We start from the raw sequence: 10,597 nt of genomic DNA on the forward strand, positions 1-10,597 counted from the left end.
ACTAGTGTATTATAAACTGGATAGTATCATGCATGGAGGGCTAAAAGCGTGATCAGACCAAATGTGTTGATATTCAGTATACTTGCAATCAATACGAAGAGATTGATCTGCTAATTAATTTAATGTATTCGCAAAAAGAAAGTGATCTGCTTTTTAAATAACATTTCAAAAATAAAAATAAAAGTAAATTAACATTTACTCGTTTCCGCCGTTTTATGAGTAGCACTTGTGGTGGGCTGCTGTAGCAAAATCGGTTTCTAGTTGCTTACCTAAAGTAAAACCAAGCGGAAAGCAGTTTGCCGATCCTGTGGCACATCTTGGCATAGGATCAACAAGTCTGAGTGTCTGTTAATGTGCATCATTTCTCAAAATTCGGCCAAGTAAATCGAATTCATAGAAACTAATTAATAATACGATGATTAATCGTGTCTGAAAAGTCTACATAGTTGTGTAATTACGTCTCTGGTGAGTTTGTTTCTGTCTTGCAGGATGAATAACGGGAGTTCGAGGCGAAAGAAACTTTCATCTCCATATGAGACTGACTAAAGCATCATTAGTTGGAAAGTTCGTATAAAGAGTATTCGAGTTTTAGATGGGGCTCAAACCACCAGTCTTTCCCACCGAGCAGCATCATTTATTGACTGAACTAGAAGTTCTGTGTATGATGTGTATTTATAGTTTCCAGGGGTAAGAAACATTATGTATTACCTCTGTATATGTCCTGTTAACTATTCATAATATGATTTAGCTTTCCAAAGCTATGAAAGTTAGTTAGCACAAGTTAAGTTTGCCAAGGACTGTAGGTCTGAGGTTAATTTTATCTTTCTTGGTGAATGAATTATCTATTATTGAGCGCTGTTTCTTGTCAAATTGAAAAATACGAGAGGAAAGCTTCATTGTACCAGTAACACTTCTGCGATTAGATGACAAAGCTACCGTTTTATCGTTATTTTTTATTTAATACCGTTTTTGTGTGTTACCACCTTTTTTTTTAAAAAAAAACGACGAGGAGTTATTGAAGTGCCTTCGCTACCAGCTACTATTAATGCTGTTAATCGCACATCCCCGGTAGTGCATTTGGAAGAACAACAAGACATGTACCATTCTATTTGAAAACTCCCGAGTTCTATTCTTGTCGTGTCGACAGGAATCTTTATATGGTCTTTGTCAGTTGAAGGCGAATCAGAAGATACGATGTGAAGGTGGTAGTAGTGGGTGTTCTAGAAACTCGGGTGTTTCGTCCCACATAAGGCAAATCAGTCAGGGATCACGCAATTGGCAGACAAAATTACTCTATAGAGCGTAGTGGATTGTGTAACGTAGCTCAGGGGCTGTCCAAAGCACTGCCGGCGGTGCGATTTTCTGCAGCCCGCCTGTGGGTTTTGATTTCCACGAGCGAAAAAATAAAATAACAATTTGAGCCGAATGTGTATTAGATATTTTAATTCTATCACTAATCGATAATCTCGATGTTGATAATTTTATTTGGTGTTTTTACATCACTATATACCCACGTGTTTTTCAAATATTAGATGTGTCAAAGAAGAGTTCTTGCACTATTTTGTTCCAACGCGCAAACTCCGCCGCTCACGGGGGGGCGCGCGATTAGTGCACAATTAGTGTGGTTGGTTTGTTCAGCTTTCGAGGTTGTGTCGCTGCTGATTATCAAATTACTAGATACGCATTGTGATGCGGCCCTCGGATAAATCTTTTTTTTTTTTTTTAATGCGGTTCTCGGATTACCTAACGTTGGACAGCCCTGACGTAGAGGATAGATTGTGCAGCGTGATTGGGTATAAAATGGACTCCTGCGATGAATTCTGCGACTCCATGGAGGTGTCCTGTCATGAGGATGAATAATCTTTTCAAAGAATTAGTTTCTTCAGTATTTACGCTTCGTTTTGACAATGTTTTAAACTAGTTAGACATATTAATTAAATCTGAATAAATCACAAACACCTTTAATGACTTCTAATTTTGTTGAATCAAATCAAACAATTTTAACGGATGTAAATATATTGGGAAGAAAACAAACATGGCAAATTAGTCTGGCATTGCTCTAAGAAAAGACTACATTTGTTTTAAACTATTCTGGCCATGTTGGCATTGTTCGTTTATGAATTAGCTGGAACGTAGTTGAATAATATTCTAAGAAGTTGTAGCTGTCTTATATTCCGATGGCTAGGGCTGAGCACAATTTCTGTGGATAATAATTTTTATTTTTTCGATCTTGTAATAACATTGGTATAAGAACTGAATGCGTTCCACTTAACTTGTAGATTGATTATCGTTTAGATCTGCAGAATATATAATTCATGAGTAGATAGAGCTAAGGCATTGGATCTCCCATATATGATGTCTCTGACGTGTTCTTCAATACCTTGTTCTATGGATTTTTCGCTTTCTGTAGCATTGCAATCCCACCAAAGGCAGTAAACGTTTGTGTGCCTACAGGTGTCTGTTTCCGTTTTACTAGTCGAAGCAACAGTCGTAATTTGGTTTTATTTGGGAGGTAAATTTCGTCTACTAGTATGAGACCACCTCCCTGCTTATTGAAGGCTTGAAGTGATTTGTAAAAAAAAAAAAAAAAGCACGTTTGGCCTCTAGAGCGCGGTTTACAGATTATGTAAGAAAAATTAAAAATAAGTATATAAAATTAAAAAAATAATAACAAAACATTGACCCACCGTATTAATATATTATAGATTTACAACCTTTTGTTGGTGAGAGTCACTTAAAAATAAAGTTAGGACCTGTGAATGTAGTTCTCATTTTGAGGGCCATTTGCCGTTTTGGATTGAAGAAGGTACTACTGGACAGGACAGAGAGTGATGCCCTTTTCTCTCACCATTATCAGTTTATTCACAGATTTTACATGATATTTTATTATTATTATGTTATGTCTCGTTTCACATCACAAAAATCTCGGGAAAACATCGAACATGTTAATAAACACGAAAAAAAGTTCTTAAAGTTCTTAAAAGAACTGGGCGATGGACTGAGTCCTTGACTCTTTATCCCGTCATCTGAATGAAGAAAATCTGTGTGGATGGAGTGTTATTAAGCTAAAAAGCTCTAGTCATGGCTGGGTAACGGCAATAGCCGAGCCTCAGTTAAAACTTCATTGGCTACAACATTGCCATTTATTACCCTGGAAGTCCTGAAAAGGACTTTAGGTTGTTCTTCCAGAATCAAACCACGAAAAAAAAATAAAATAAAAATAAAAATAAAAATTGTAACTATAAGATAAATTAAAGAAAGGTGTCTTAGAAGTTTTTTAAAAAATAAAACATATTTAAAAGTTTTCAAATATTTTTAAAATTGTTTAAATTAATATTTTAGTTATAAAGATTTTTTATATTTAATAATAAAATTAAATTTGTTTTAAGTTAAGATAATAGATTACTTTTGAAGTAATTAACTTTTTAACAATACGTAAATATTTCGTCTTAAGTATCATATGATATTATCATACGTTATTAAACAAAAATAGGAATTACATTAAAAGAAACATTAGTGCGCATGCTTACATTGGAATGCCTCTATGTACACAGTAGCGAATTTAAGGATTTAAAACTATTGAGTTTTATTTAAATTAAATTAAATGATAACTGATAAATTATGACACGTAAGACGAAATATTTTCATATTAAAACATTAATTACTGTGGCATACGTCTGATTTTTTAGTTAGTCAAAGTTATTCATTTACTTTTAATGTTATTTATGTCTATGAATGTCTGACATCGCCGCAACACAAGCAACGAACAGGCAATGAAGTTCCAGTCAACGCTAATGACTGATTCAAAATAATCGGACAATATTCTCTTAAAGCAGATAAAACATATAATCGAGGAAAATCGAGAGGAGTATTTTCTGCCAAGCTCGAATTTCTGTTATAACAATACGTTCAATTCTCAATATCTCGGTCCAGATAACCAGATAAATACGGCGTGGCACTGACCACGCAGTCGCCGTCTCGATAACCATAAACCTTCAAGGTGTCAAATGACCATGATTAAAAATTAACACCCCCAAGTGAGATCCATGAGGGGTACATGAATTTCGGTTGAAGATCGTGTACCCCTAATGAAGGTGAAGCTCGGTAATGTAGAGCAGTACGAGGTTGATAAAGTTTGGGAACCCCTGCTATATAGCGTATAGTCATCGTTCATTGAGTTTAACAATAGTGCTATTATTCAAAGGATATGAATTCTCTAGATAACTTCCAAGTGTACTTTATATATCTTCAGCTACTTTGAAACCTAAACTGTGGTTACGCTACATTGATGACGACTTCTTTATCTGGGGACATAGTTTAGAGGAACTGCAAAATTTCCTAATCCACTTAAATAACCAACATCAAAACATTAAATTCACATCAGAACTAGAGATTAACGGCGTTCTCCCCTTCTTGGATCTAAAGATCAACAGATTACCTGACTGTCTTAAATTTTCAATTTTTCGAAAAACCACCCACACTGATAGATATTTACATGGTTCTTCTCATCACTTCCCTCCTCAGAAACTGGGCATCATCTCCACCCTTGCCCATCGAGCAAGATGTCTCACTTCGACAGAAGAAGACCTTCAAATAGAGCTTAACTTCGTGAAAAACACCTTCTTAAATAATGGATATTCGTCTCGCAACATTACTGAACGTTTGAGACCACGCCAACATCCTCGACAAGATGATGATTCCAACCCTATCACTCATATACAGTTACCATTTATCAGCTCTCTTACCCCAAAACTAGCTGATTTTGAAGAAATTCAACATAAAGACCGACTATACTACTCTGCCAAAACTTCGTTCTTTTCTGAGTCGACCAAAACCAAAACACAACCAACTGCATTTTCCTGGTGTTTATAAAGTTTTGTGGGACTGTGGTCGACCTTATTTTGGCCAGACAGATAAATCTGTTTCACTTCGTCTTGAGGAACATAGACGTGACATCTCTTACAGTAGAACACGAGCGAGCGCCCTTTCCAGTCATGTCCTCTTCTCAGCAAACTCTAACCTTGAAGAACAGCCACATCAAGTTGACTGGGATCACACTACTAATTTATATATATGCAAGGATGAATTCGAAAGAAGAATTATCGAATCAAAAGAAATAGTTCTGGACCCTTCACATTTGAACAACAATCTAAGCTACAATTTGCCTGATTCCGATAGCGCAGTAATCCAGTACTGGCGCTCTAAAATTAGCTGTCGCACACATTCAACTCATGCCAACGGTAGCACGCGGTCACCTATTCAAATATGACTGTTACTATTCTACTTTTTATTAAGCTGGAAAGTCCATGTTTTTTACCTTGTTATTTTTATAAGTCTTATGTTTTTTATTTCTCACCTGAAGAAGTTGGAGCACCGATGAAACTAGTCATGATGTATTAAAGGTTTTTGTTGTACTTTCTCGGGTTCTAGTCAGTTAAATTTATTTTTATAAATGTATACATCCCGAGTAAATCCTAATTTCAATAAGATATATATATATATATATATTTAAATATCCTTAAACATAATTAATTCATTTTTGCTTTCAGTATTTAATTGTTGATGTAAAATACAAAGACAATATAGTTCTATTATCAACTAGATTGGTCTCCTTTTTCATAAGTAGAAGTCCTGGATAATATTGATTTATTTAAATACAGCATTGGTAGTTATGTGTTCCTTCCAAATCCTCATTATATTATATTAATATTGATTAACATAATATCTATCACCCACACTAATAATAACACAGAAACATTTTTTTATTTTACATTTTATTGAGCTTCTTCCACAGCACATTTAGCATGCATCCCACAGCTTCCTTGACAATAAAAATGCGAATATTTATATAACAATATAGCATCAGCCTTTGATACAGCAATAGCTTTCAAATGAATGAATATATAAACAATTGCAATGGATCTTGTGGAGGGAATTGACGGTGTACGAAGAGGAAAAAAAAAGCAATATACAATCCTACTTCAAAAACGACGACACATCTGAAAGATAAACAGAAAAACGATAAAATAGAACTTTTTAATAGATGTTTATAGTAAATTTATAAAAAAAACTGCATAGGAAATACAAATGATATTTTAAATATCCACTAAGTTACCTTTAAGTTATGAATGTGGAGAACAGAAATACTTTAATGATATGCTCCCAATCCGTGTGCTCCATAACCCCCCCAGCCTGCTCCATATCCCCAGCCTGCAGCACCTACTCCATAGGCTACTGGAGCACCGACTACAGCCTTAGCAACAACTGGAGCGCCAACTGCAACTGGAGCAACTGGCATGGCATAGGGAGATGCGATATAAGCTGCGGCAGGTGCACTGTTGGCTGTGCCGGGTTCGTTGGTCTTGACAGTTGCACGGAAACCAGCACCATCGGCAACGTACTCAACTCGGCGGGCACGGCCATCGATGTCAGTCAGGGTGTAAGCTCCCTTTTGGACAAGTCCGTTTCCGGTTTCATATCGTGCGTTGGTGGCTCCGAGACCATCAGCAATCTGGTAGTTGAAGCCATAGTTGCCGAAGTCCTGCGAAGAGAGAAAAAAAAAATATATATATATATATATATTAAGGACAGTCATATGGAATAAGAATATAGCATAATGACATTGTTTAGAGCATATCTTCAGGCTTCCTAAATATGAATTTAAAACTAAATATAAATGGAAGAAGCCTGCGTATATGTATGGCAGCATTCCTGGTTCAATAATTGTAATTGTCTGCTTTACTATTGCCATGGGCTCGGCTATTGGTAAAGGACAAAAGTGGAGGCCGAACTGCCTGTTGATGTTCGAAAATGGGGAATAAAGGATATTACGGAATTAATTAATTTTTGAATAAATGAAATTCAGTGCTCGTTAGCGGCATAACTATAACTCCTTTCTTCCTTTTTGATCTGAACTTTTTCACTAGGCCTATTGTCTCCCAGTTGAATTTAAGGTTTAGGTTATTTTATAGCTGAAAATCGTTTTTCACTTAGAATTTTACTTAATCGTATTAAGAATACTCAAAGAGCTAAACTTATTTTTTATGTTTAAGATTTCTGATATTTACATTTTAAGATGGGTAATTAAATTTTACATCTTGATCTTTATAATTATCAAATTGAACATATGAATTTAATGTTAGAAATGAACTTTCTGTTTGAAACAAATCTCGAAATATATATTCTCGCTTATTTTATTAAATTATTAAGTAAGCAAACCATAAGTAAACTGACTTATTAAGAAATTCACATTTTTCTGAAATGAACTGTTTCAGAAAAGTGTTTTTTTCTGAAATAACTGTATGGAATGTAACTACGAATCCATTACCTAAAAATCAGCATCAAAATTTCGATAACTTTTTATAATTTCTGCTTTTTACGTTTACGCGAAAAAAAAAAAAAATATTAACCTACATCTTGTTGACGAGAGCTGACGCTACCGCCACCTAGATTGGCAGCATATCCATTGGCAACTGCCAGGAAGAAGCAGAAGATGACAATCTGAAAAGAAAAAAATCAATAACTGAAAATAAATACAAATTGGTAATTAATATTCATTATTTTTATGAAAGTATATACCTGATATAAAAACAAAAAGTGGACGTACATGTATGGCTAAGATATTAAATTATGAAACTCTTAAGCGTAATAATAATATTTCGAATAATGAAGGGAAAGCAATCTAATTTATGAACACAAATAAAGAAATAATCTCCTAGAAGCCAGGATGGTAATTAATTAATACTGTGAGGTACATCTACTTCCTAATGTTTTCCCCCTTTTTGCACTGACTTGTTTATTGTTGCTTACTTATTAGTCATCTGCCTGCTTTTATCTCATTGGCAAACATATTCAATTGGTCACTTAATTGCTGTATATTCCAATTCATCCCTTTTTAAATGTGTCCATTTGGCTATAAATATGTCGCAGTTATCTAAGAACGCTTTAAAACTCTGGAGATTTAATATGAATAGATCAATTTGTCACAGAACTAATTCTAGAATCAAGTTACTTGAATGATACTTTAAAAATAGGTATTCCGCTTTTAAGTTCGACAAAGTATGGTCAAAATTATGCTGTTTGATGTACCACTTCTAGGATTTCCCGTAGCTGGAAAACTAAAGACGCAATTGCATTTGAAAATTTGCACCAAAAAAAAAAAAGATATGTAAATAAATTATTAAAATAAACATTTCACTCGTTGATTTGCACCGAAGAAATATTTTAACTATTTTCTAAATAATATCTTCGTTTATAATTTACTAAATTAATTTTATTGTTTTTTTTTTTATTATCTATATAGTGGAATGAGCGGGATCATTATCGTAGTAGAAAAACTAATCTCCAGTGCGTCACTTATGGGGTAATTGTCGTTATATATATATATATCTTCCAGTAGATGCAGGATATCTGAATAGCAATATTTGGTCTTTGCCCCTGAAAACGAATTCATAATACATATTCCACGAGTGTTAAAAAGTAGCATTCGCTTGAACTTAGAAAACAGAAAATGAGTTCTGCTGACTGTTTTATCTCCGAAGGCGTTTAAACATCTCGAATGTGTCTTTGTTTTTATCCAAGTCTCAAGCAAATTGAGGATAAATCGCAGAAGAAACAATACGCAATTCTGGACCCGCCGATAGTTCTTCGGCATGAAACTCTTAGATTTCGATCTCCGAATTTCGTATCCGGCTTTAAAATTTAAAATAACGAGGGATTTTTATCCCCTTAACTTAATTTACGCCGCCGGAAAAAATAGCCTCTTGACTCTTTATCGTAAATACGCAATTAACTTTATAAGGTAACTTCTCAGTAAAACAACTCCGAAATACATGGATAATGATCCATTAGATCCTACTGAAATTTATATCTAGCCAAAGAGCATTAGTGCAATAGTATCATTAAATAAATACAATTTAAAGAAAGTATTATTAAATAAATAGAAACTAAGGCAAGTGTCACGCCATTAAGCTAACAGGATTATAATGAGAATATTGGATTAAATTTTCAGTGTTCGTTTTAAGATTACGAACTATGCCATAGGTATCGCTGAAACTGTTAAGAAATGAAATTTTTAAATTAGATTTGATAAAATAGAAACATTTAACTTTTAGTTAGATGACTGTGGAAAGAGAAGACTTTGAACGTTATTTGGCTTCGGCTTACCTTAGCGATCATGGTGAGATTTTGAGCTGCCTGTTGTACGAAGCTGAAGGTAGAAATGGAACCTCTGGAGACTCCTTATATATACGAAGGATCCCGCTGGAGCACACCTTGGTGACCCTGTCCTTCATGTCTGCAGAATGAAATATGGAAGACAACAATGTTACCTTCCAACTCGTAAAACAACTGATTGGAATGCGAAGGTGAACTACTGGAAAATTTTAAAGCGTCTCTCCCTTAACTGCTATTTACTCTATTTTAAAATGACCTCACTTTAATTTATCCACTTTTTTTTAAAAATTTCTAGCTGGAACTAGGCTTGCATTGCATTAAATCATTTCTTTTATGTTCGTTATAGATATCGCGAGAAAAACTGTGAAGAATAAGAGTAGGTGTGTCCGGATGTCCTTCGGATAGAAATGTGTTGTTGCTGATATACAAAGATGTTCAGAACAAAAGATAAGAGAAAAAAACTCTTTAAAAGGCTAACATTAATAATTTCTATTAATGTATATGAAATGTTGATACCCTTGTTCACTCCCTGATGATGTATTGGTGGCAATTTATTCCTTCATTTATTAGTGTGATAGACTTGTTTTTATTTATTTCTTTTCACCCCATATAAAGCATCATGTCTAAATGTTCTCCCAGTAGGTTAGGATTAATCAGCAGACATTATTCGTGATGCATGCTCCAGTTAGAGTTAACGTCCTATTTGGTGGTTTATTTTTCAAAAAAAAAAAATTGTTTTCGTAATCCGGATTTTTGGATTTAGGTATTTGGTACGCATTAATAAAGTTAATGGATAACCATAAGAAATATCAATATTAATCATTTTTTTCTTTCTTTTCTTTTTTTTTTTTTTTTTTTTTTTCGTATTAGACACAGTGGTCTGTCAAGGCAGAGGAACTTAACTTCTTTAGAAAATCTGCTTAATGCTCTGACAGGGCATTTAACGCTGTCTTCACTATACACCCTCTGTTCAAAAAGAAACCGAACTTTTCGAAAATAGAAGAAACTAGTGGCGCCACCTGTTGTATCTTTTGTTCGAAAGCGGCAACCTTCATTAGTGTTGTGTCAACTGTTTATGACATTAGAAGCCGAGTTATAGTGCCAAGTGTGTTTTGACGAACGGTCGGAAAATGAGTTTCAAACAGAGAGCTGACTTTTGTGTTAAACTTGATAAATGTTTTACCGAAACGTATCAAATGCTTCAAAGAGCGTATGATGATGAAAGCTTATCCCATAAGTTTACGAGTCGTTTAAGCGATTTCAAAGTGGTCGTGAGACTCTTGAGGACGACAAAAAGCAGGACCGTCCAAAAGCTGGACTAAGCGAAATTAACATCTAAAAAGTGCATAATTTCATCAAAAAAACCCGAAATCGTCCTTGAAATTGATTGACAATGAATTGGGGATTCCAAAATCAAATGTGC

At 34.4% G+C, this 10,597-nt stretch overlaps 1 pseudogene across 1 annotated transcript; it reads right to left on the minus strand.

Annotated features, from left to right (window-relative positions):
• Window positions 1-6,148: 6,148 nt before the first annotated feature.
• Window positions 6,149-9,232, minus strand: LOC150110217 (adult-specific rigid cuticular protein 15.7 pseudogene; annotated as a pseudogene). The gene is made up of 3 exons (XR_016548351.1): window positions 9,166-9,232; window positions 7,414-7,500; window positions 6,149-6,541 (listed from the first exon to the last, which is right to left on the minus strand). The product of XR_016548351.1 is annotated as an adult-specific rigid cuticular protein 15.7 pseudogene (transcript).
• Between the last annotated feature and the right edge of the window lie 1,365 nt (window positions 9,233-10,597).

The sequence above is a fragment of the Typopeltis vanoorti genome, chromosome 1 (genome assembly GCF_054136105.1).
Source record: "Typopeltis vanoorti isolate ZY-2024b chromosome 1, IOZ_Tvanoo_1.0, whole genome shotgun sequence".
Classification (NCBI taxonomy): domain Eukaryota; kingdom Metazoa; phylum Arthropoda; class Arachnida; order Uropygi; family Thelyphonidae; genus Typopeltis; species Typopeltis vanoorti.